The sequence below is a fragment of the Wasmannia auropunctata genome, unplaced genomic scaffold (assembly GCF_000956235.1).
Source record: "Wasmannia auropunctata unplaced genomic scaffold, wasmannia.A_1.0 LD335996.1, whole genome shotgun sequence".
In the NCBI taxonomy this organism is placed as follows: Eukaryota; Metazoa; Arthropoda; class Insecta; order Hymenoptera; family Formicidae; genus Wasmannia; species Wasmannia auropunctata.
In genome coordinates, this window is record NW_012026894.1 from 529,685 (window position 1) to 555,891 (window position 26,207).

The 26,207-nt window shown below is 44.9% G+C and overlaps 1 protein-coding gene across 1 annotated transcript in view; it reads right to left on the reverse strand.

The window, feature by feature from the left end:
* Window positions 1–26,207, reverse strand: part of LOC105453636 — a 183,284-nt gene that overhangs the window by 36,665 nt on the left and 120,412 nt on the right. The window contains exon 5 of the mRNA XM_011695766.1: window positions 7,987–8,062. The gene's annotated coding sequence lies outside the window, so the exon portion shown is untranslated. The remainder of the gene's footprint in view (window positions 1–7,986; window positions 8,063–26,207) is intronic.

A 26,207-nucleotide genomic window follows, 5' to 3' on the forward strand; every position in this document is an offset into this window, starting at 1 on the left:
GAATGCAATGCGGTGCGCCGCGTTGGCCCAGTAATTCGGGAGTGTCGCCGGATGTACACACATCGTGTAGGCGCCATCGTCGTCGTCTCGTAGCCGTATCATTTCCATCTCCCTTTACCTTATCCACCACCGAATGTTAAAGTCCCCTCCCCCCCCCCCCGTGTATGAACCGTGTGCCTTTCCACGATTATTAAACGCACGGAAGGGTATGGATTGCGGGAAATACACGCTACGGGACGGATATTATCAGTTGTAATGCCGGCGCATTCACGGTTATGGCTGTAAGTACGTGTGAGACATATGAAATACGATTTTCCGTATTTCAGACGCGCAGCACGGTAACTCTGGCGGTACACAAAGGAGTGATGAAGTTACATTAATCCGTAACCACCAGTCTAGATGAAGCCCGCGCGGAGTGTAATATGGTTACCATGGGGAGCTAAATTTCAACCCGATAAATAAACAATGGCGTTATCGCCGTCATCGTTAATCTGAAAAAGATCTGCATCTGGTTTTCAGGATTTGCGCCACGATATACGATAAAAGTATAAGCTCTCTTTTTTTTTGTTCGCATTTATTTGAAGTTTCGACGAAGTGTTCACCGGCGTTCGAATCAATCGACCGAGGAAAATCATGGGCGGCGCTTGTTCGCTTGTTCGAGGATTCGGTTTCATCGGTGGAAGACGCCCCGTGGAAGCGGTCACGAGATGAATGCAATGGCTATCGTTGAATCTGCCGTGTATCTAACGATAAAGGCAACGTCTAATGAGAACATGCTCGCGCGCGCGCGCCAGTGAATTCATTACTCGAGTATAGTGAAGATCGAAGAACCGCCATTGTACGGTTTCCTTTTGGCGCATCTATTAATCCCGGCGGCGGCGAACTTTCAGTAATTGAAACGGCGAGATAACTTAGGCAGCCAGACTCCGCGGATCTTTTACGCTACGCTCCGCTTTGTGCTCGCGCGCGTTCCCCGTCGCGTAATCGTACGTGCGAAATAATAAAAACCGAGGATATAAAGTGTATTGCATCGTAGCTGTTTTCTGTCTCTCCCTCCCTCTCACTTTCTCTCTTTACGCGAGGGCCGTACATCCGATGGTGTCGGACGTATGGCACCAACAATCGGCTGGTGCGGTGCATTCACGGGTATTCGCATCACATCCCCGTGTACATACTACCGTGCCACGTTCCTGCAGCGACCCCGCCGTACTTTAATACTCTTTTCGTGTCCCTCGGAATCGCCTCCCGCCCGTCACCACCGCCGCCCGCGTCATCCGGCCATTCTCCTATCCCGTCCTGAATGTGTTCCTACGGTCGTGTACTTTCCGACCCATGGAGATCGCGCGTCGGGTGAAGCACAATAGGCCCTCCCGACCGACCCTCATCGCCCTCGCCACCGTGGCTCACCCTCGAAGAACCCACGACGCCGCCGCCGTCGACGAAGCGTATACAGGCATACGTGCCGACACGCTGACGACACGTCTTGTCGGTACATCCGCCGATTAACAGGCGGACGAGCGACAATCCTGGTTCAACAATGTTCGACGGGTTTCGGTCGCTCGATATCTGCGAGGCTTTACAAAGGTAGACCAAAAGAGGAGAGGTATAAGCTTCTTTTACATTCCTCCGTTTTATCTTGAAACTGCGGTGCGTCAAAGCGGTTGAACGTTTTACATATACTTTACGCCGACAAAAATATAATTTCTGCATAAAATCGAGTACCCTAAAATATACGCTTACTTTGACTTAACAGACAGGAGCGTGACGAAAAAAAACTTTATACGAAGCGTTTGATTATTTTATAAATAACAATTACTTATAATTGGTTATTGTTAGTATTCTATTTTAACCGTTTAGATTTTATGGGTAAAAAACGCGAAGGAGAGAACAAAAGTAACTGGCACCTCGACTTGCTAAGTCGATCTAAATTCGTGAAAATTGAGATCGGCGATGTCAGACACATTTTGGTGCACCCTCCCTCGAGTGCAACCCACCGCAAACACGTCTCAGGAGAGGCAAAGATACACGACGTACTTGACGTAGATTGAATCGACAATGGTTTTGTAGACGCTTGTCTTTTTACATGCATAGTGATGTGACTGCGGCTCACATGAGGCGAAGCATTGCAAACACGCGGCACGCCCGAATCTCAGCGCTCTCTGCAAGTAATCGAGAATATATTTCTAGAAAATTTGTAAGATTTACAAGGATCTTAGATGTATAATTGTCAAAATTATCCAAGTTACCGATTAATAAAATAGCCAAAATAAAATAATCAGACAGATTTGCATTTCTTTACACGCTACACCGGTTGTCATTAATATTTTATACATTGTGCGAGAGGTATAAAAGCACTGTTGCAATTAACGGTCGGACAATAGGTACCGTTGGGGGAGTTTAATAATTAAATACGCATTAAGAACTAGCCATTGAGAAGTCTGATTGTACGGGAGGGGGGTGGCTTTTGAAATCTCTTCTTTAAGAGAGGCGAATCGAAAACATGAGGTTCGGTTGTATGTGTGCGCCGGTTCGCTTTGTCTAGTTGATGTGAAAATAAGGGACGATAAATCGCTGCTCTTTCGGACGTGAAAGGAAAGCGTAAGAGGTGCTCGTCGTGCTCACGCTGACGGAAACGCCGAGTGAGGCGCCGAGCGACGATTAATTCAGCTTCGTTGGCTCAGAAAAGTGGTCTCGTTCGCGCGAAACTGGCGAAGATCGCGCGATCAATTGGGCACTTTACGTCACTTATTATTGGCGCGGATACAGCGCGGAACGCGGCTATTATATAGCTCCATAATAATACTTTCAATGCCGCTTTTGCTGGCCCTATCATATTTTATAAGGGCAGCCCCCCCCCTTCCCCCGGATCGTTTCTCACGTAACACGGTCGATAAATTATCGTCTTGTTGAATCGTAGTTACATTTTATCAATTTTTCACCCGGCGCGGCGGGACGTACGCGAGCGTTCAATGATCTTTAATCAGTCCGTCCGATAACAAACGGAATGTTTGCGGTGGGAAAAATCGCGGGTCTTGTACGTCACGTCACGTCCATACGGAGCCCGTAGTACGTTAGCGAATATCATGATTTCACATGGAGTTAATAAAGTACTTTTGTTAATAAAGTATTTTTGCCGCACACCATATGCGTTATTTATCCAACTTTTTCGCGCGAGCGAAACACCCGTGATCACAGCTAATTAAGTAATTTATGGGTGTCCGGAGACCGGTCGGAACGTCATGCACTCGCAGAGCGAATCCCCCTCCCCCTCCCCTCTCGCCCGCTCGCTTTAATTTAAATAGATTAATTTCTATCCGAACACGCGGGGTGGGCACGAATTTCACCGGCGTTTTCTATTAATGGCTCATTTGGCGCGTTTAAACCGCGCGCCATCGCAGGCAATGTTTTATCGTCGTTTTGGCGTAAACCGATGCAAATACTTATAGAAATCGATGTACACCAACTGCGGCTAGCCACGACCGAAAGCCCAGCTGCAGCCTTGCGCGCGTTTCGGGATTTTCTCCTCCTCCCTCCTCCCCCCGATTGTGTTTACCTCGCACGTCTGCATGTCTCGTGCACGTACCGCAAAACGAGTGAAAACAATTGGCGCGAGTGGTATACGAGTAACTTGTATACAAATGACACGAGTATTCATCCTTCTATACGGCGGGAAGCGGTTCTTTTTTACAATATAATTAGAATAAAAACTAAGCTTTTGTACATCCCTATCATTTATTCTCGCTTTCTATCATGGACTTGTCGCACTAGCTGTTGCGCGCAGTGCGACGACTGACCGAGGAATCCAATCATCCGTGTGACAGCCATTGTAAATTACTTCCTGAAAATGGACCTGAAGTACATGCAGGCCTTCGTGCCCCTGCACGTGTCAATCATCCCCGCTAACCTTTCAAAGCTCCTTACCTCTCCCCCTCTTCTACGTATTTCCTCGTATAGGTGAGTAATCGTATACCGCACCGTTCGATCCTTTCTCGGACACGGCCTTCGTTTTTTTTATTTTTTTTTCGTTTTTTCGGCAATCGAGTAGATGGGCAGGTATTCATACTGCCGCGCTGGCGTACCGCTTCTGGTATACGCGAGAGCAAAACCGCACGCCGGCCTTATCTGGACAATAACGTTTTCGCATATATCGCCTCGCGGGAGCCGCTCACTGCAGGTTTTCCTTCTTTCCCCTCCCCACGAAACTCTCGCGGTCGCGAATGCAATATAAGCTGTATCCGCCGTGCGATTCCACCCGGTCACGAAGGCGCATACATCCTCACGGAGTGGAGGGAGGGTGAGAGTTTCACCCAGCTGCGTGCACATATCATGTCCATGCTATATCCTCGATCGCATGCCCGCGCCGTTGGCAATGCACTTCCCATTGTCGGTGGCGGCCCGTTCGAGCATCGAACCGCGATAGAGCGGCCTCTTTTCCACCCTGGTGGGCGTCGCGGATATTAAGGTCAACGGGCGAGTGATCGAGCCGGGAGCAGGCGATGGACCGATTTTCCGCATAATTTCACATGATAATACCGGCGCGGCGGCGGCGGCGGCGCACGAAGATCGCCGCACGATTGTCCGACGTGCTTGCGAATTTTCGAGCGTATCTCCGCGTCTTTTCCCCCTCGTTCTTCGAATTAACGAGTTACATGATCATTACAAAACCCGTTCGCCGTTCCGACGAATATAATATCGAACGGACCGCGAGATGAGAAAAAAATCTACCCTTCAGATATACCGTTCGAGAAAAATTCTACGCGATAACGGCAAACCCGCGGGAAAATCATTAAGGCTTCGCTATATGACGTACGAGGGGCTTTTTTTTCCTGGGTTCAAATAATGAAAAAAAAACCCGCACATACTTTTACGCTTTTCGAATAATTTCAACTGGCTGCAGTGCAACAATTTAACAAAATGTTTTACTTCTGGACAGGTTAAATTTCAAATTAATCAAACGACATGCAGAAATACATTTAACCATTAATTTGAAATTTAATTATGTATTCGAATACAAACCGAGTTACTAATACCACCTGGCCGGATTATCTGAAAACACAGCCCGGAAATATAAAATACCTATTATTTCAATGTTCATATTACAATTTCAAGTTAATTGAATTGTCGATACGATCGCAAGCGTGAAATAATTGATGAGAATGAACGTGGTAACATGAGGAGTGTATTTTCATTTATCGGCGCATTAAAAATGCATCCGTAATTCGCGTCTCCGTAATTCGCGGAACCTAATTTCTCGGTTATATCTTGGCTACAAGGATTGGGGTAAAGCCGCGGCTGTACACCGGGATGTCCCGGGGAGAGCGAGTGAGCCGCGGCAGAGTTACGGCTTCTCCCACGAGCGCGCGGCGCGGCGGCGAGGAAAGATCTCCCCCGAAGTAGCGAGACCGTGACAAGTGGCGCGACGAAACTCCGTGGCGCGGCGTGTCGATACAATATGGTTTACATTTCCGTCGTGTTCCCCGTGACGGCCGTACATCCCTTTAAATCCACTTTTACGGCGCCGAGGGACGGCGCGTGAGATCCGTCAAGATGACGGACGTCCTTTAAATTCGCCGGAAAAGCTGCGGGGCGGGCACGGGACGACTCCCCGAGGACACCGAATGTACCTCCGACGAAATGAAATTCTGGTCGGCGCGCTCTTCCGCTCTCTCGCGATCTCTCCCTCTGCCTCTCCTCTCTCTCTCTCTCTCTCTCGACCGTAAATCGACCGGGATCGTAGACGACGGGCGGCAATAGGTAGGTATAGGCGCTGCACACCTACATGCCGAAGTAAATGGAGAAAGCGACCGCTCTGCTGAGCCGAGACGATCGGAGAGACGTAATTGGCATCGTGCAGGCACGGAGTGGTCGATTCAAGCTCCCAATACCGCGCCCTTCTCCCTTAATTGCGCGACGCCGAAATCGGACGCGTGCGCGCGCCGGGAATAATTGAAATCACACGAGAGCCGGCCATTCTCGCTGTTCAATCATGTTTACGCGACATCAGATGCTCTTCGACGAGACCATATACGATGAATTTCGCTATTTAGATTTTATATTAATGAATTTTGGCATTCATGTACATTGCGATCTTATTACGCCGGCAGTGAATTACTGCAAACAGCGCGTGCGGTCGCTCATTTGCCGATTTCTCTCTCTCTCTCTCTCTCTCTCTCTCTCTCTCTCTCCTTTTCCCTTCTCTCTTTTCCTTCTCTTTCTCTTTTTTTCGTGTGTGACTTTGGATATTTAAAGTCGTAAGTTATCTAATATATTTAAAATTCTTCTGTCGTTCCTTTTGTGCCCCGTTTATTCTACACGTGCATCACCTGCAGCGTCGGTGAAATATTCAGTTACGAAGCACGTAGTGATCATTACGGTGGAAATTTCATGAAAATTAGGTGTCGAAGAGATGTGCCGCGCAACGGTGCGTCAGCGCGTGCTAAATGTGAGATATTAAATACACAATAATGAATTGAGAGTTACTTTGTGAGAGATAATCCGTATGTCATTTCAACTAATCTCGATTCCCGTGATTACTGGACCATGGAGTCGATAGCGCTATTTCAAATTAATTGTATTTGCCATGCGTATTACATAATTACTATACATATTATTAAATCGCGATTGGTATAATCGTCATTATTGCTACCGACATATTTAATTGCGCTGACTAATCGGCAATTCTTTTCTTTTTTGCGTCGAAGATTTGTGCATGCGCGCGATTGGAATTCAGTTATATTTTACATGCGGTCTGGTACGAGCGCAATTGCTTCATATAAAAATTTCACTCACAAACGAAACGATATAAAGAGGACAAATGAAGACTGCATTATATTAACGATATATACTCGTACTTCGTTATACAAAAAACATGTCGCTTAATCCCGAGGAATTTGGATGGGGCAGTGGTTTGCGGAAATATAAACTTTGACTACCAGATAATGCTCTACATTTCGAGGTAGCGACCTCGATATTCGATACACGAAGCGTATAAATAGGAGCGCGCACACGTATCGAAGTGAAAAAGGAGCAGCAGGGTGCGTGGGTTAATTAATTGGCTCAGCTAAATGGCAGCATCTCGTTCGCGCGTTTACCTGTACGCGTCAACAGATAAAACCGGAAGCACCGGCAATCGAGTCAATCACCGAGAGTAAAACCACGCGCGGATTTATTCGTTCTCTCCGTTTCTCGCGGGCTCTCGCGCGCGCGCGCGCGCCGCGTAAAAGTTAACCGCGGCTCTCGCAAAACCCTGATAAATTGAATTTCAATTGCGAAAAGCGTATATGCGTGTCCTCCCTCTGCCTGTCCCCACCTTCCCCCCCTCCAGCTCCCCTACCCCCTCAAAATGTAAATCTGGGCCCGTGAGAAGCTTACCGCAGGATGAATAAGCGAGCAAGCGAGCGAGCGAGCAAGCGGTCGATGGTCCGCGCTCTCGTGTTGTATCGCCCCCTCCTAGATTAGAGTTCATCAGGACGGAGATCAAAAGCGCAACGAGCTGATTTACGGGGATATGTAGACGCATATTCAATTGCTTTTTAACAATTGTCAGCGTACAACGCCACGCATACATAAAGAGATTTTTTCCTTGCGTATCCACACCGCCGCGGAGAATACCGAATTTGGAAACTGAGAACTTTTGAAATTTTCATCACCGCGCGTATCCTCTCGTTCTCTTCCACGGGCGGTATTTTCAGAGAAAGGGACAGGAAGGGGGGAGGGGACGGGAACGCTCACGTCGTCGTCGACAGCATGCCGCGCGCCACGACAAACTCGTTACGGTATTAAGTACCCTCGGGAAATCTTTCTTTCGTGCCGCGTGCTTAACGAACGTTCTTAATGGAATTACCGCATTCGCGCCGTGCGCGCGCGCACGCGCTCGCGGAGGGCGCAAGAATTTGCGGTTCGTTGCCGGTGGCATGTTAAGTGGCAGGCCGGCAATTGAATTTGAAGTCATGCCGAGAGCCCGGGTCAGTTTATCGCGCTGCTTACCTACGTGTCGAACTGGGATAATTTCTCCTGGGCTACATGGACGGTGCGATCGTGTCTCTCAGCGTCCCTCGGCATCCTGAAATCGAAAACGTTGAATTGATCATTTATCAATCGGACGAAACGTACGCGCCGTCGATTGTACATACCTATATACATATATATATATATATATATATATAGCGACAGCCAGCAAGGAACTTGCGAACTTGCTGTGAAACACCGCGCGGATCGTTCACGGATTGGACAAGCGATATGCATTTTTGCGGCGTGTCGTTTTAATTTCCGCGTACGCGTCATACGCGTATACATATACATACATTCGTACCGGTATCCCGTACTTTTTTTTAATTTCAACAAGATTACGGTTCTCGCGCTTTTTGGCGTTATATCTAAAATTCCCGAGAATACTCCGGGTTCCGTTTCCTTTGAGATCATCCCGCTAATACGTAAGAGCCAGCGTAACGTCGTCACCACAAACGCCACTAAGGATCGTTTCCCCATACATTACAACCGACGTCTCATTCGCTGCCGTAGTTGAATCTCATCGCGTGAAAATTGGAAAAGTTCAAAGCGCTCGTCGCCCGCCACTGGCGCGATGTTAAAGAGAAACGAAAGAGAGGCCGCGAGCGGGTGGGACGGGCAAGAGGGAAACTGCGGCGCGCCGAGGTCGAGAATAGAGAAAAAGGGAGCGAGTGAAAGGGATAGAACGGAAAAAGCGCGGATGAGAGAAGCCGCGGGAGATATTGTTTCCGCGGCGTAGAGCGATTGCGTTCGATTTTACGGGACGCGGCAACTCGCGCGGAACGAATCTATTGTGCGAGAGGAGTTAAATCGTGTACCGCGCGCCGCGGATTTAATATGCGCGAGTGCTGCTGCCGAGGCTGCTGCTGCTGCTGCTGCTGCGACCGCTCTCGAGTTGCACGTTGCGCCACATACCGGCTGTCCGATACCAGCGCGGCGCAGCGTGCCGGTCAATTTTAATCGGGCCGCCGGCCGTAACCCTCCCCCTCCCACTCCCGGAAGCGAAAACGGGGTTACGGTCGTCCGAAGTTCCGCGTTTACATTAAAGCCAAACGGATGTTATCCATCCAAGATGCGCCCACAGGCGACTCACTTTTAGCTCGTAAATGCTCTCGCGCTGCGATTCGCGGCGCGCTAAGATAAAGAAGCTATTCTTTGTTGCCTTTTACGCAGAAATTATACGAGATACCCTCAGACCACTTCACGCGCGACTTCCTCCGCAAACTTGTATAATAATACAACTGCATATTTGAAGGTGCAGATGTTTCATAGGTTAGTCCGAAAAAAGAAAAAGAGATGTTTTATACTTCTTGCAGCACCGTTTGCGCGCGCTGCATTACTTCGCGATTAATCATTCATATATAATACAATATAATTAAATCTGTTTCTCGTTGTACTAACATCGTAACATGTGTATACATTACGGTTGAAACCTGTCAAAATTTGACACAAAGATCCGACGATGTTACCACTTAAATAACGCGATACACGTCATTCCGTTTAAATATTCATGCAATATTCACTTGTCAGAACTCGTCCGAATTATGTGAGATTCCTTCATAATAAGTCATGCTTCGTGCGCTGCAGCAGTACGCGCGACTCGAATTGAGTGGCTGTACATCCCACTTCGCTGAAGATCGCAATAATATTGAATAATGGGAATTAAGATCGGGCAGGGAGAGGCAAGAGGTATAGATGAACCTGTCTTTGCTCGCTCGCTCGAAGCTGCTTCTTGTAAGGAATCGCGGGCAATTGCCAGTAACTAATTATTCGTGACTGTCCGGCTTCGCGAGCCGTAGTCAGTCCTTTGGGAGAGATGCGGAAGGTTCCGCTGGGAAGCCCTAGTATATTCTCTTCGTCGTCAGCCCTCTTCTCCTCTCTCTCTCTCGCTCTCTCTGCTCCTTACCCTCATACTGGTTGGCTCTGGCTTCGCGTCGTGGTGATGGTAACGTTTATCCGAGACCTGTCGGCGCCTTTTTACGCCGCCCGTACAATTAACGTCGACGAGCGCCGTTACCGTCATCCCATATTTATCAATTTACATACTTGCGAATAACGGATGTGACACGTCACACCGCCGCGGCCGGTCGGCTCGCGCGCGCGGAATACACATAAGCGAGTCGCGCGCGCGAAATCGATAGGAACGAGCGTGGTTTCCTCGTCGAGGGGCCATGCACCGTGGGGTGGCTACGTGCCTCCTCCAAGTTCGATGAAAAATTTATGAAGAGTCGGATTTACGAGAAAGAGAGAGAGAGGCGGCTTCCACTCGCGCCGCGCGCGCGCGCTTAACGCGTGGGAACGCCGATGACGGTGGCGCGCAGAAAGAGAGAGAGAGTGAGTGAGTGCAGTGCTGCCGGAAGAAGAGAAAAACGTCGGCATACGAGGAACACAAAATTCTCCTCGTGCCGTCGCTGGCACGGCGGAGAGACGATGGAATTTTTATAACGACACGTTTTGCGCCCGGGATTATTTTAGGGACGTTCTCGCGGGAATTGAGCGCGCGGAGAAAGCGCGCGCGACCTTCTTCTGCCGAGAGTATTCGCGAGAGCTTCTGCAGGCGAAGAGTATTCGCGAGAGCTACTATCGCCGGAAATGAATTCGCGCGACGACATCACGTACCCTTCCGGCATTCTTTTTTCATGCTATACGCGCTGGCTCGCTAATGTGGAAAACATGTTGTGAAAACTTGCGTACGCGGAGGTGTGTATTACTTTCGGTTACTTATCGGCGAGACGACCGAGGAGAGGCTGCGTGACGTGCTTACAAAAGCCGCAGAATGAAACTTCTTTTTTTTTCATACACGCGATAATTGCATTTCGATCTCTTTCAATGTTTTCGGGAAAAAAAAACTGCGTTGCCAACTACGAAAGCGTGTAAACACGAAACTTCGAGAGATAATCGATAAAAAAGCGAATTCGATTATCCAATTTTGCCAATTGGCAAAAAACGAAATGCCGTATGGAGAGTCAGTTGCTGGGAAAAATGTCGAACTGATCGGATTGAATGAGTACTTCAATTGTAATTTGCAATTTTGATTCAAAATAGTGCGCGCGCGAGTAACCGCGAAACTGCAAGAGATAAAATCGCGAATTCGGTTAGTCTCCAACTGACGAAAAACGACACAGGTCAATTGAAAAAAAAAAAAAGTTGAGTCAATCAAACTGGACGTCCGCTCGAAATTTAACGTGTAATTTGGTTAAAATAGTATTGATTATTTTAAGTATGTAAGAAAACTTTAAATAGCGATAAGCATATTACTATTGTAATTGATAATATAATAATAGATATATTAAAATTCACGTATTATATGTGACTTAAATACATGACGTATTGGTACGTTGATTTAAAGATCACAGATTTATAGTCGCGATGATATAAAACCTGACGCGCTCGTAAATTCATAATGCCGGCTATTTGAAACAACGCAGTTACATGAATAATGCAAAATCCGATAGATTCTACCCAGCGTATCCCATATAAGACATTAAGGTGCTAACACGACAGACCAATACGGTTTTACGATACCGGTGGAAAAACAATACACGCGCGTTTGATCGATTCGTCATTCTGTGGGATTATACATATACATACACGCGCAGCGCCGCAGAGTTGCGAGAAGAACCGATTCCGAGCATCAATTCTTTTTTGGCTCCGCCGCGCGATTCCGTTTTAGCGCCATACACGCTGGTATACACCTCGAGGATTTCGGGATTATCCCAAATCCTTTGTTGCCCCGAAGGCAGGATTTCTCGAGGACCGCCGTCGACTAGGAGGCGTCCTTCAAAGGTTGCAACGAGGTCGCTGCAATCTCTCTCTCTCTCTCTCTCTCTCTCTCTCGTAGCGTCTTTCGGCCCTCCAATAACACTGAAATAACGCCCTCCACGTACCGAGTGTTCGAAAATTTGTGGACCAGTTTGACGAGCAGGATAGGATCGATATGAGGAACGTGGACGGGATATGAAGGCAGGTCCCTCGCGCAGGTATGACGCACGTTCCAAGATTGATTGCAATGTCTACCGGTCGGGATTAACTTTCATTCCGGGGTATCGAGGCCCAGAGGAAATCTCTTGTCGAAGAACGAATCACAGCTCCAGCGGCCGGAGGATGCTGCCGGATAAGAACCTGAGTTACATTAAATACCGGAACACTTAATGGCGGTTTGCGGAGATGGAATCTTCGCTATGAATGAGCCCGGCGGAGCCGCCGCGCCGCCGACGCGACTTCCGCCGCGCGACGATTCTTCCGCCACATTTATCCCATCGTCGGTGATATATAACGTCGAGACAACCGTGTCTCCGCCATTGGCGACCATTATCTCCTCATCACGCGCGGCCAGCAGATACGACCATTAAAACGTATTACGATCGTGTACGTATAACGTTCATTGCGACGTGGGATCGAGGGGCTCGATATCGCAGCGCCCAAGTTCCTTTCCCGTCATTTGATACGCCTTATCGCCGCCGGGCGAACAATTACAGGACAAAGGGCCCGAGAGAGAGAGAATGAGAGAGAGAGAGAGAGAGAGAGAGCGCCAGAGATCTGTGCGGTTCGACGCGATCTCCAGTTCGGGGGTTAACCGGAGCGCGTTTCGTCATTGTTTCACGGCGAGGATAGACTCTCTCATTGTTCTCGCGCGAGCCTCGGTCGAGGTTATGCGCTTTCAACGGGGGTCGAAGGTAAACGCTTCCCACAGAGATCCCGGAGGTCCCGCGTAACCCCGGGTAACTTGGATGTGGGCGACGATGTTGGTCGAATGGACGAGGTGTCTACCCTGAACCTCACCGTGTCCCGTCGCGTCCCTCATTTGTAGACCACTCTCCTTCCCTCCCTCCCCCCTCCCCCGCATATACACATATAGGTCAGTACTCACGAGATACGAAATAGCGCCGGCGGCGGAGCGTGGTGCTGAATTATTGAATCACCATGGCCCGGCCCATATCACCGCGGCGCAGTAACAAGATTGTACGTCCGCCATTACGCTTCCCACCCGGATAAATAGCGGTGGACCGGCCATCTGGAATCACCCCGAGTGAGCGCGCGCGCGGATACAACTCCGCGGATATATCAGATCGAGGATCCCGATTGCGCGAACGTTCGCTTTGATTGCGATGATCTATGAAAGCTCTGTTGCGTTAGATCACGATTGTAACAACCCCCGGAGGTTTCGCATTTCCTGTCGCAGTTGATCTCAATGCCGGCCGACAGATGGATGCTGACAACTATACCCGACGACTGCACGTACTGATGGGTCGCAGTAATTTTGCACCGTCGTGCAAAACGCGATTTCTCAAGTGCGTTCTGACGGCGTTTAAGAAGATGAGCGACAAGAAAATAAGCAGCAGTAAATAGCGCGTACAACGAGTTTGCTCGGGGAGATTGAAAATTAACATTTATGAATGAACGTTCTTAAACGGGTTCTAAGGAACGGGATGGCTGTGAGGAATCGATGGCACTACGTATCGCGTGCTATCTCGCGATGCCGTGAGTTGCATTAGAGCGGAATTTAAAGAAAATATCGCAGTGTTTGCGCTGCTGATTCTAAGGAAGCATCGCCGTCGCCTGTCGATATCTACGCTCTGTAAAACAACATCATTCGCCTAGATTCAACAACGAGTGCAACAATCGTAGTGCATTCTTTTTTTTTACGAGTAATCGTGATCCGTTTAAAAGTTTCAAGTGCACAAATTAGGTAAGTTAAGACATAACAATCTAATTCAGATGATTTACATGCGGAAGCTGTCAGCGGCGTTTAATATAGTATTTTCTTAAATAACGAATTTAGTGTTCAAACGTACCTTTTCTCTTCCTAATTGACATTAATAATACCGAACTAATACCGAAATAGCATCGTTATTAATAGTAATTTGCAAGTACCAGTTGAATTTGCTGCGCTATGCCGGAGGCGATGATCGATGCACCTCAATGAAAACGTAATTATCAGATTGCTGGTAAACTGGTTTGGCGTACAGTTACATTAGAGAGATTAGAATGGAGCAACAAGAAAATCTTACTCGCAAATTTAGAATATATCTCTGCGCGTTTACACATGACTTAATATAACCTTATGATAGAGATTAACATCATTGCTTAAAACAGTGCAAAAAATACGTAAAGTAATAATCATTGTTATAAGACGTTAAATTTGAAGTAATGGATCATTGTTACGTGACATTAAATTGTTACTTTCTGTTCTTATCCAAGTTTCGATATTGGTTTCATGTCAATTTCGAAAAAAAAAACAAACAAATACGATGTTTCCAAAGGTAAACAATTTTGTGGCTTAATTTCCTATCGTTGGCTGCAACGACATTAATTTGATGGAATTGGGACACTGAAGATTATTATTTGCATGTTGTGCACCGACTGCGTTTACGTCACAAAGAAACAAATAGTTACAAAAACAGCTCCCATTTGTTGCATTGTTAAAGTTGAAGTGATTATTCATTTATTATATAACTAATTACGTATGTACTCGCACTTTATACACGAAATATCACGTAATCATAAAAGAGCTTATCTTTTTCACATCATGCTACGATAACTTAATAATGCAATTCGACGGATTTTAATATTTTTACATTTGTTTAGAGGTAATGCATAACGAATTGGCATATAAACCGATAATATGCAAATCTGATAGAATAATTTGACTAACTGAATAATCCAGCATCAAAACGAAATAACGTATCGCTTTAAATATTTTCCGTTAATCCAGCACGTTGCTCGTAAATGCTATTAATCACCGACTATTAATTGAAAGATTTGGAATAGCAGTAATTTATATATGGAGCAACAATTAACTTCTCTCGAAGAGAACGATTAGGAAAGATCATCAATAGCAATTAGCATTTTAACACGTTTCAAAACATTTAGAACAAATTACTAAAAATACAACATTTCTAAAATATGCAAAAAGGAGCTTTTGATAGAAATAATTAAAAAAAAAAAAGAATTTCGCGCGGTTTTGTCTCACGTGAATATTATCAGCTTTTTAATTAGAAAGAATAAAACTTTCTCATTTGTCGTGAGATTTATACAAATAGTTTATAAGAGTTCTGCGAATACTTTGTTACTAAAATAATCACGTAGATAAGTAATAAAATCAAAATAAAAAATCTTTATACTGCAGGAAATGTAGGAGAGAAGAAAATTTGTTATTAGGAAAATACCAGAAATTAATGGATTTTCAACCCAAAAGATAATCCGTATCGATACATAAGTACATTTGTAAACGATGTAAACACGAAGGTATCGCAATTCATAGAATTACGATTCATACAGATTGACGACACGTAATATTTTAATGTAGATCAAACAGTCACAATTGTAAAACTAAATGCATCCAGTATTGATTTTTTTGTTGAGCCATTTTTCGCCGAAATATCTTTTGCGTCTAAAATCGGGGATCCAGGCCGAGCAAACGAGCGCGTACAAACACGAAGGAACAATTTGCTTCGATGAGCAAGTTGTTTATTCGTGTTTGTTCACGCTCGTTTGCTCGGCCTGGATCCGACTTAATTCAATCGAAAAATCGCAAAAAGACACGGTGGAGTTTGTATTTTATTCGGAGAATGGTACGGAGATGAATTAAAGCACGAGAACGCACGGCCGATTTACGGAGTAAATCATGCGACAAATACTTCATTCTTCGTATTCATAAATCCTCGATCCCCGTGCATGTTTTATTTCATTCAAATGAGGCACCATACGTGGGTCGATACCGTCAGTTCGCGTTGTCTCAACACACAAAGCTTCATGTTCGTACACACGGTTGTTCGCGCTACAAAAATGTATCCGAGTAAATAGCCGTCAACGTGGCTGCAAAATGCAAAAAGTACGAGATGACATATGAATAATTAGCGTGGAAAAATGGTGGCATGGCACGCTAACTAGATATATGACGAACGTGGGATTCGTATATCAGTGGTAACTATTTCAACCAAAACAAAAAATAAAAAAAGGATTAGCAGAGACAATATTGCCTCCGTATAAAATTAGACGCGACTTCGCTCTACGTTTAAAAGGTCGACATCGGTATAGTTTTGGTTGCCACCTTCTCGCTTCTCAGACACGACTTCTCGGCGTTGGCTTCTATTGATTCATGCCGAGCTGGTCCCACCGCAGGGCGACGACGTAAAGTAATGCGATCAAGAAAAGGAAATAGAACACGTAGACTGTCGTCGCATGCACATTAACGGGGAAGCCAAAGAGGCACGAAAATGGTCTTGAGCGTAAAAGTAGACACACTCACGAGGGGGTTACGTTATTCCTTTATGTGTAATTTATGTAAGCAAAGCATAATCCGTATTTCATACATATCGTATGACGCGCAATAATCATTGTTTATAAAAAAGAAACTGATTTCTTCTTCAAGAAACTAGTTTTAATTTCTAAACGTTGGCGCATCCAAGAAACCGTCCGTGATTTAATAATATCAAAAAGTGCAACAATAAAAATATAATTGTTATTTTTTATTTTATTGAAAATATGCGTTTTCAAACTTAAATCAGCACAAATCTTTTTTTCTATACGATGCAACGAAATAGAAAAACGATCTGTTTGTTTCGTACGGTTGACCCGGTTTATATTCTATGTGGAAAATCGTTCGTGTAAACACGAGCGTATACAATATGTATAGAAATCGCATCCAAGTAATTTCGAATTTTTCGATATCCCGATTGGAATGCTCGACAAATATTTATCGATCTATTTCAAGTAGCAGTATGAAAAATATATTTAAAGCAGGAAGTATTTGTATGCTTTTGAATTTGTAATGCGCATACGAATGCTCCGGAATTATTCAAAACCCTTCCAAAAACAATTGATTTTATGAATCGGTCGAGCACAAGTGTAAAAAAAAAAGAACATAACGTATTCTTAATGGAAAGTACTCCTGGCTTGAGACGCGCGCTACCGTCTCCCGACGTAATTTCACAGTTTTACTTTTCCGTGATTAAATATATCCGCGATAGAGAGCCGAGAGAGGGCGAAGTTAATTAATTTCTTGTCGCGTGCACGTTTCTCCAGCTCGTCTGGAAATGCGTGCTCGCGCGACCTAACTGACTGATGAAGGCTTTTAAAAAGCATTTAGCAGCGCCGGGGTCCGAGTCTCTCATTCATCTCGCGGCATTCCAAACGACAGACGGTTCCCTGAAGGAAATTCTGCGCCGTTTGACGGAAGAAGTTCGTTTGCGGCTTGCCTTTCGTTTTTTTTTTCCTTCCACTATAAACCCCGAAGCAGGGCACCGCGAAGAAGTAATAAAGAACCTGTCGGGAATTTGGTGGCCATTCTTCTTCATTGGCGTACTCTATTTCCCGCGGTTCGCCACAATCTCTCGCAGTGATTTCGATATCGCAATTCTCCGTCCCCCTCTCTCCCACTCTCTCATCTATCTCTCCCCCTTGCTACCACCTCACTCTCCATAAGCTCTTATTTTATTCGCCGGGATAGACCTTCTTTGATTTCTGAAACGTTCTCGATATCTGCCCGCATTTCTAACACAGACAGAAATACATACATCTGAAATGATCGAGAGGGAAGTGACAGTTCGATGGAGGCGTGGTTACCCATCGTATTGGAGAAATTGATCGACTGCCGAGGACGTTTCATTAATCTATTGCCAATAACGTGCACGACACTTTAAAGGTGGAGACGATTGCGTCCCCCATTTCAATCAGTTTCAATTACGCTATGATGCGAAGGTTAATCAATATTCGCAAAATGCAATATAATAAATCTATTAAATGATGATATTTTATACGTTTACGTATAATTTTAAACTTGACAAAAAACTAGACAAACAAATTTAATTGTTTAATTTAATTATAAATATAATAATGTAATAAATAATAATTATATTCAATATCGAAGAAAAAATATATAATCTGACAAATATTTGAAACTTTTTATAACTCTTAGAATTATACTTTAAAACTTAAGGGGAAATAAAGTTCTAAATCTTTGGCATATATTTGCAGATTCTATAGTATTTTCTTCACTAAGTAATTAATAATTATCTGGCGCAATGCGCGATTTGAGAACAAGAGAAATTTCACGTGAAGCAGAGACACTTTTATTCCTGCACGTTCAAACGAATGCGAGAACACCACGCAATCCTCGATGTAAAGTTCGAGAAATACGTCGTTCCAACTCTTACGGCATAATTCTCTTTATCGTTGCAAGGCATACACTCGTGATACTCTTGCAATCCCCTTGCTTTATAAGACTCCAACATAAAATTATTGTTACGGTGCATACAATGCGAGCTTGGAAGAACGCGAAAGTGTAATAACCGCAGCTAGTACGTTACGGTGTAAACGAAATCCTTGTTACTGTAAGGAATATGACATGCAGTTACTACTTGTGTAACTGCTATTACTATTTTCTGTAACTAAAAGCTCTGCATTGCTTATGCTTTATTATAATACGTACATAGTGTTTCTATTCAATTTTATGATTTAGAGAACTTTTTTTAATGATTTTGCCAACTTTGAAGTTTAATCTGATCGATACTTGTACCAGTATGCCTTTAACAAGAATATATATCTTTAAAGAAAAAAATACAGAACCACGCACACTGCACTTTATAAAAAAAAAGTGTTTCATATTATCTCGCATATTTCGCATATTTCGTGGCGTTTAACGAAGCTCTACCTGCTATTAAATTGACCGCGCAATGTAACGTGGATATTCAGCATCCTGTATGAGTGCTTGACCAGTTGAATTAATCCCTTGTTCATCGGATAACAGCTATTTATTCGCGTTCGTACTTGGTAATGGATCGCATGAAGATGAAAATAAGGCCAAAGATGGAAGACGAATTTTGCGAATATCAGCATAATGTAATCATTTAATAAAAGAAACCAAAATTGAGCTCTTTCAATAATACTGTAACTGAATTCGAAGTTTACAGTAAAATAATAAAATCGTTATTACATTTCGATGAATTCATCCCACTTTTCTCACTCGTCAATAAATTATCTATATAAATTTTTTATCTTGTCGAACGAAAAAATTATAAGTTTATCAGATAATAATTAAACAGATAAGTGTAAATAAATACTTTTGTCATTTTATAGTTGAAAAAGATCAAATTAAAATAAAAAGTCGCCAAAATATATTTTCCTATTTTATTTTTAGGGACATCCGGGAACTTATAAACAGTAGTGTATTCATTTAGTTTAACGACGGAAAACAAAGACAAGTGTTATGGATCATGCTCGGCGGGTTTTCCAGTATAGCCTTAATTGCGCCACTTTCGTTCTTTAGAGATAAGAGTTGACGTCCGCGTTCGTTCGTTCTTTAGCGCAGACCGTTCGGAGAGAGGATTCGCTTACGGATTTTCGTTTAATACGCATTTGGCCTCGCGGGAGCGGAAGACCAGAAGTAGATCGCGAAAAGTTATCTTCCCACTTGCGTCTCTCGACCGACGAGAGAGCCTGCAGGCACCCGCCGTTTCAATTGGGCGGCTCTTCAATAGAAAGCCGGGGCTTTTCTGCTGTTTATCTGTCGGTGCCGTGCACACAGCCGTATTTGGCGGACGAAACGAAGGAGACGAAGGGAGAGGGGGGAGGGGGCTAAGCTGTATCGAGCGCGGGAAACAGCTTATTTGGCATCGTCGGCGCCCGGGAATTCACTTCGTTCTCAAATAAAATGCCACTCACCGCGTCGCACCGAACGAATTGCACGATACTCGCGGACAAGCCTCTGCCCTTCCTCCTCCCCCCCCTCCTCTCTCCCTTCGATGAAGTTCGGTGAACCGTACGCACGTGAAGTGTACCGGCGAAAAGCGTGCGCGCAGCGCCTCGTCCGGATACCTGTTGACGCCGGTGAGACGATCGCGTGGAGAGATAAGGGCGGAAACGAATTACTGCCTCCTCGAGCGAAAGATGTCGAAATACTCCGGGGTAGTTCGTTTATAACAGATACAAGCTCTGGCTTTATTACTTTCTCCTCCCGTATGGCAAGAGAGAAGCCAACGTCTCTGTCGTCCCGGCGCGACGCGGCGCAGTGGCGGCTTCAATCCACCGAGATATGCGACACGTATCGCATATCTCGGTGGGAGCTACCTGTAATCCGTTTTGGATATCAAAAGAATGATATTGAACACGTTTTGTTCCGTCGCGCTGTTCCGTCGCGAAAGCGGGGGATGAGAGAGCGCGAGAAATATTAATGAATTCCGCCGCGCCAATGGATTATATCGTACTTTGCGTTTAATAATGAATTTCAAGATTACAATCGCTATAATGTTTTTTCGAGAAAATGGAGTACAGCCGGTTGGATATAACGAGATATCGTGGAAATGCGTTTTTCGCAAAAGCTGTTATATTAAAACATATCATTTATAGTAGCTAATTACAGTAGCCGTCCGTCAGAAAGAAAGAAATTAAAAGAAATTCATTTTATGGTGAGGTTTAACCTCGTTTTACCTCGCGAGCTTCAAATGAATGATTAAATATATGTTGCGTTTTTATACTTTTGCTATAATCCAATCCGTCAACTTTTATTCAACCGGATACGCGTACGTGTGTATGTGTGTGTCTGAAATTTTTTACGATATTTTGCGCTTTTTTTTTGCGTGCGCACTTCTGTCAGAAGCATCCGCCCGCACCGCGGCCAAAATGTTTTAATGCTTCTCTCTTAGCTCCTCCACCAAGGCTTTTCGATTCAGCTTTTCGTGACGCTACGTCATTTAAAAATGTTTTCAATCCGTCGCTGATTTGCACATTATTTATATTGAATATATATTACGACCAATCCGCGCGTATCCGCGCTGCAGATATTAAAAATAAATCTCCCGTGCGCGAGTCTCTGTGTGGAAAAGATTGCGTGACGCTCGGTAACTTTTTTTTAACCGTCGAACGTTAAAATGTCATATGCGGCGAGGTAAGATTCTCGTCCCGGGAAATGAGAATGCCAGAGAGAGCCGACGAGATGAGTCGACGGCGCAGATGCAGTTACGCGGGGCCGTCTTAAAGAGTGTGACCCGGACGCGTAATGAATCTACCTCCCTTCCGCTCTCTCCCCCTATGCTGTCGACGACGACAACGTGCGTTTGCATGTCCCCCGAAACACGAGAAGGAGATCTAACACCGCTCCGTCCGTCCATCCGCGAGCGCCTAATGGATTCAGGTGAAATTATCCTCGCGGAATACCAAATGAGTGGTAAGGACTGTCGTATAATTCAGACTCGTGGGTATTAGGTGTACCCATTTAACGTCACGTCCCTTCCGTTTAAACGCGGCGTCGTAGCTTTCGGCTCCCCGGAGAATTGTACCACGAGAGAGAGAGAGAGAGAGAGAGAGAGAGAGAGAGAGAGAGAGAGAGAGAGAGAGGCGGGAGAGGAGGAATTAGACAGACGGCGGGTGTCCGAAGGGATGAAGACGCGGGCAATCGGCCAAACCAGGGCTCCAGAGTGTGCTTTATGCTCTTAGCTCTGACTTCTGCCGGGCTAATCGACCCTTACTCCCTAAACTAACGTGTAACAACCGCGAAACGACCTGTTTCAGCACCGGGATTTGGCATTGGTCGACGAGAAATCGCGACAACATCCGCCGAACTTTGGTCACACGACGATCGACGTAATTGCAGGGCCGTGTCGTTATCAAACTTTTCGAAAATAAACGCCGCGTTTTTGTGCTTCAGGTAATTGCCCCCACCGCGTTTTCTCGAAATGCTTACGCGTACAATTTGATCTTGGTTGAGAGGAATATCAATAATCTAAATTAAATGGAAAAAATGTAAAAAAATGTGTACACATAACTAATGAGTCTTCTAATAAAGTGGCAAAGTCAATTGTCGAATTTGTATTACAGAGACATTGAATGAAAAGAGCGACGGTGTTGCGCGATAAACCGTCTGATCAAAAGAATACCAAGGGATGTGTTGTTAGCAGCCAAATAGATATAAGAAAAGGGCGGAGAAAAAAAAACAGAGCGAGATGAATAGCGCAGGATAATGAGGTGCCGAGTGAGAAGATGAAAAATAGTTGTGAATGATGAAAGAAAGAAAAAGTGGGAGGGGGGGAGGGGAACTGAAGGGCAAGAAATGGCAGGCATTGCGGATGAGACGGCAGAAACTTTAAATTGGCGAAACTCCGGAAAAACGCTCGTACGAACAAAGGCGAGCGGAACAATGCCGAAAATCCGGTAATCGAAAAGATTCGCATTTTCAGTGGAAACGGCTTCGTCGGCCAACCAAACGATCCCCAATTACAGTTCCTCTTTTATCACCTTACATTTCCGCCTGCGTCCTGTAACTATCGTGACTTTTTTCGCGCATTCGTTAGAATTTGTCTCTCCCGAGCCTCAATTTCAATCCTAATTAAACAGCGCCATCATCCAATCTCGGTAATCCATCCAGCGGTAACAATCCATTTGAGAGAAAATAAGGCAATTCTTCGCGGGAGAATATAATGATATTAAGGATGAATAAATGAAGGTAAGAAGCTCGATACAAAGCGAGAGTTCCGATAATTTATTAAAAAGAACTTCGCGCGCGCGCGTTCCAATAATGCTGCATTTTCGATTAAAATTTAAATGACTATAGATTTTCCTTTATAACGTTCTCGACGATTTACGCAATCTTATCTTCGAGAACGCAACACGACCCGTTTATGTTGCGGAAAGTGCTGTCTTCACTTGGCGATAATTCGTTATAGGTACTCCGATCACGAGTCACAGCAAATCTCCAGGTTCGTCGTTCAAGCCTGACGGTAGATTAGAACTTGGAGAACGTCACGACCGGCGCGCTCGATTAGTTAATTTATGTTCCAACGGTATCACGATGTTACATGATGCGACGGTTCGGTGATGGGGACGTTAAATGTAATTAACGACTGCTCCGTAAACGGGAATAACGCTTAGGTCATCGTGCCCGTTCAAGCCACTAACTCAAAGTCCGAGATACCTTTCTATCCCGCAAATGGATAGTTAACGAAGCGCGCCGTCTAGCATTGTCAATTAACAGTGTCGATACCACTCCAAGGAATTGCAGATTTAAGCAACTCGAACGTATCAAAATATTATTCATTAACGTAATTGTCTTTTAACAAAGCGGAAGTTCGATGAAGGTCGTCACACGTACAGAAGTTTTAGTCGTAATCATAAGACCGTAAGCAAATTGATCAATCACAATCAAAATTGCGATTTTACGTTTTAGAACATTCGACTTTGGTGATTTTTTGTGATTGGTTAATATTTACGACCTTACGGTTACGATTAAAATTTTTGTACATATGATGGCTTTGATGCTTTTAACGAAACGTCGAAATGTCAGTTTGTCCCGATCGTCTTCAATTTTTATGGGTTGAACCTCCCCTATACCTCAACAAGTGCACACACACACACACACACTTTTTTTTTTAATATTGTTATCGCGTGTATTCCACGTAGATACCACACAGGTAAAACATAAACCTTCATTTATTGGATACGTTACACCGCACTACGTGACGACTGTGGCTCGTACGTTCGAATTAAGCAGCGAACAATGCTGTCAAAGCGCACCGCCGCGTCCCATCCACCGTAAAATCCAGCGTAAAAATGTGTTTCCGGATTCAACCAGACTCTCCTTCCGCGATTCGTCAATTTTACGTCGTCGCGTCGATCGTAACGTGAATCAAACGCAATTCCTCCGATATTCACAGCGTATTCCTTCCCCCCGGAGGGTAAATGATCTTTATTGACGTATGCACGAGGCGCGCATAAGTACAAGGGGTACAGGTACATATTACGCGTACACACACACACACACACACACACACACACACGAGCGCGCGCGCGCGCTCCACCACGTCGCTCCCGTGCATTCGCGAATATTGAATATTCTAATTACCGGCTCTCTATTTCATTTCCCACTGGATTACCGACGATATCTGCATGTCGTTGCAGCTCCCCCGCTTTCGCGTCTCTATACTTCCCTCGCGCTGTTTTTTTTCCCTGCGCCGCGCGCCATCGTGTTTTCCTCGCGCACGTTTTCCCGTGCTTGCATACATTTTCGCGGTCGCGCAAAAAGGGAGCTCTCAGTTCGCGTTTCAGTTCGCAACCCCGTTATTTTCAGAGTTATTATTATCCCCGGGTTAACAATGGTCGTAACCCGCGAGGCGGATACGCGGAGCGGTTCACGCGCGCGGAATTCGCAGAAATTTCCAAATTTATCGTTTTGCAAAGTAACCAAATGATGGCGGTGGTGCGGTCTAACAATAAGCTAATCGGGTCCGTACGCGTTTAATGCGTGTCTAACGCAATACGGGACCGCGCAACGGATCCCGAGTGGGATCGGATCGAAAGTAGCGCTCTGTATATCCCGATGTCTGTCTTCCGATAAGGATGCCCGTCGAGACTACAGACCATTTGATTTGCTCCTTTCAGGCCTGCGCCTATACGTATATGCAACGCCGTAATCCAAAAGCAATAGGCACAGTTAGGCATCAAATGCAGTCTAATTTACCTATTTTGCGAGACGTCGAGTCCGATGTTAATAATGATGTATCCGTGTCTGGAAATCTAATTGTAACCACATGCGCATAATAAAGCAAATTGATATCCCATTCAATCAGAGATATACCCTATATAGTAGGTGTGTGTTCATTGAGTCTACAGTCACATACATTATTTGCAAGTAACATAGAGGTTATATATTGCAGTTACGTAATAATATTGGATTTAATGTAACCAGCGAATGGAATACTACTCGCAATCACATATGCATACGATAATTTTCAATTTTCCTAATTAATTGGTCGTGTTATTATTTGCTACAGGAAATGATATGTTAAATCTGTTCTTTCTTTAAAACTATAGATACACATGTTTAGTTGTTAAAAATTATTATATATATATCTACATAATTAAAATTATTTTATTATATAAATAATTATACATACATGTTTTTATTGTTATAAATACATTTATCTTCTTAAAATATTTTTTGAATAAAAACGCATCATCCATAAATGTTTATGTATCCTTACTACTTGTAATTCCAGAGAACGAATGTAATATTTCTGTAATATGTCAGTTTTAGATACTAATATATAGCAAGTGCACAAAAGCGCACGTTGATCCAGCAGCGTTCAATGCTCGAACGCGTTCAATGTAGCTGAGAGGAGCAAACCTAATGGTGGTCAAAAGCTCTCGGTTATTACGCTCGAATCCGTCATTTCCATTAATTCTGCCTATTCAGTGTCACGTTCCCACGGATTTCCTTTCACTTATGAGTGCCCGAGCAAATATACCCGCAAGAGTAGCCAGGAGGCTCGTACGTAATGCGATGTTACTAAAAAAAAAAATTGAAAAAAGCCCCTCCTTCTTTTTTCGTTTCCCACTAATAGATGTTTCTATAAACGAACAGTAAATTTAGATCATTAAAGATAGCCTCGGGCTATTTAACCGAGGGACTTCTGGATTCTTATAGACAAGAAATATATATAGTTCACTGCCGAGAATACAGTTCAATCGTATTTCGAAGGCCAACGGGGATGTCATATATTAAAATAATATTTGCGCAAAAAGCGTTGGGAGTGCGTACCAATCTATACGCGTATCTTCCCTCCTTTACGAATCCGAAAGCGACTCCAAGTCGTAGAAATCTGGTCACGGAACTAGAAAATCCGTAAAAAGAAAGGAAACGTGCCCGGGAAGCCTGGGGCATCCCGCATATCGCTGTGCATACACGCCCTCGGATGAGCGCGCGAGGCACGCGCGCTGCTCGCGAAGAGGGAGAGGTCGAACGACCGCGCGCGAGGGGCGCGGGTTATTCTATCATCTATCTTGCGAGCGTTAATATGAGTATCAACAGGACCGCGGCGCGTTGCGTTTCCAGGCGCGCGCGGTCGCTTTAAATAATTAATTGGCCGGCAAAATGGGACGCGCGGATATGAGTTCGGGCCCTCCCCATTCGTTAATTTCATGGTTCATTTTGCGCGCTCTTTTCCACGCTTGCCGCGTCCCCGTCCCTCCCTCCTACCGTTCTCTTCCTGTCCGTGAACGAGAAACGCGACCCCCAACCTCCTTTTTCATTACACACCGCTCGGCGTTTATAAATGCGACGGCCTATCGGCCGTACGTAATTCCTGCTGCATGCACTAGCTGCCACATTGGCGGTAATTGTCGACGATTATCGCGCTCATACATTTCCCTTCTTTTTTTGCCTCGCTGCGCTGTCACTTCGACAAATGCTACTATTTCGTACCGGCGAG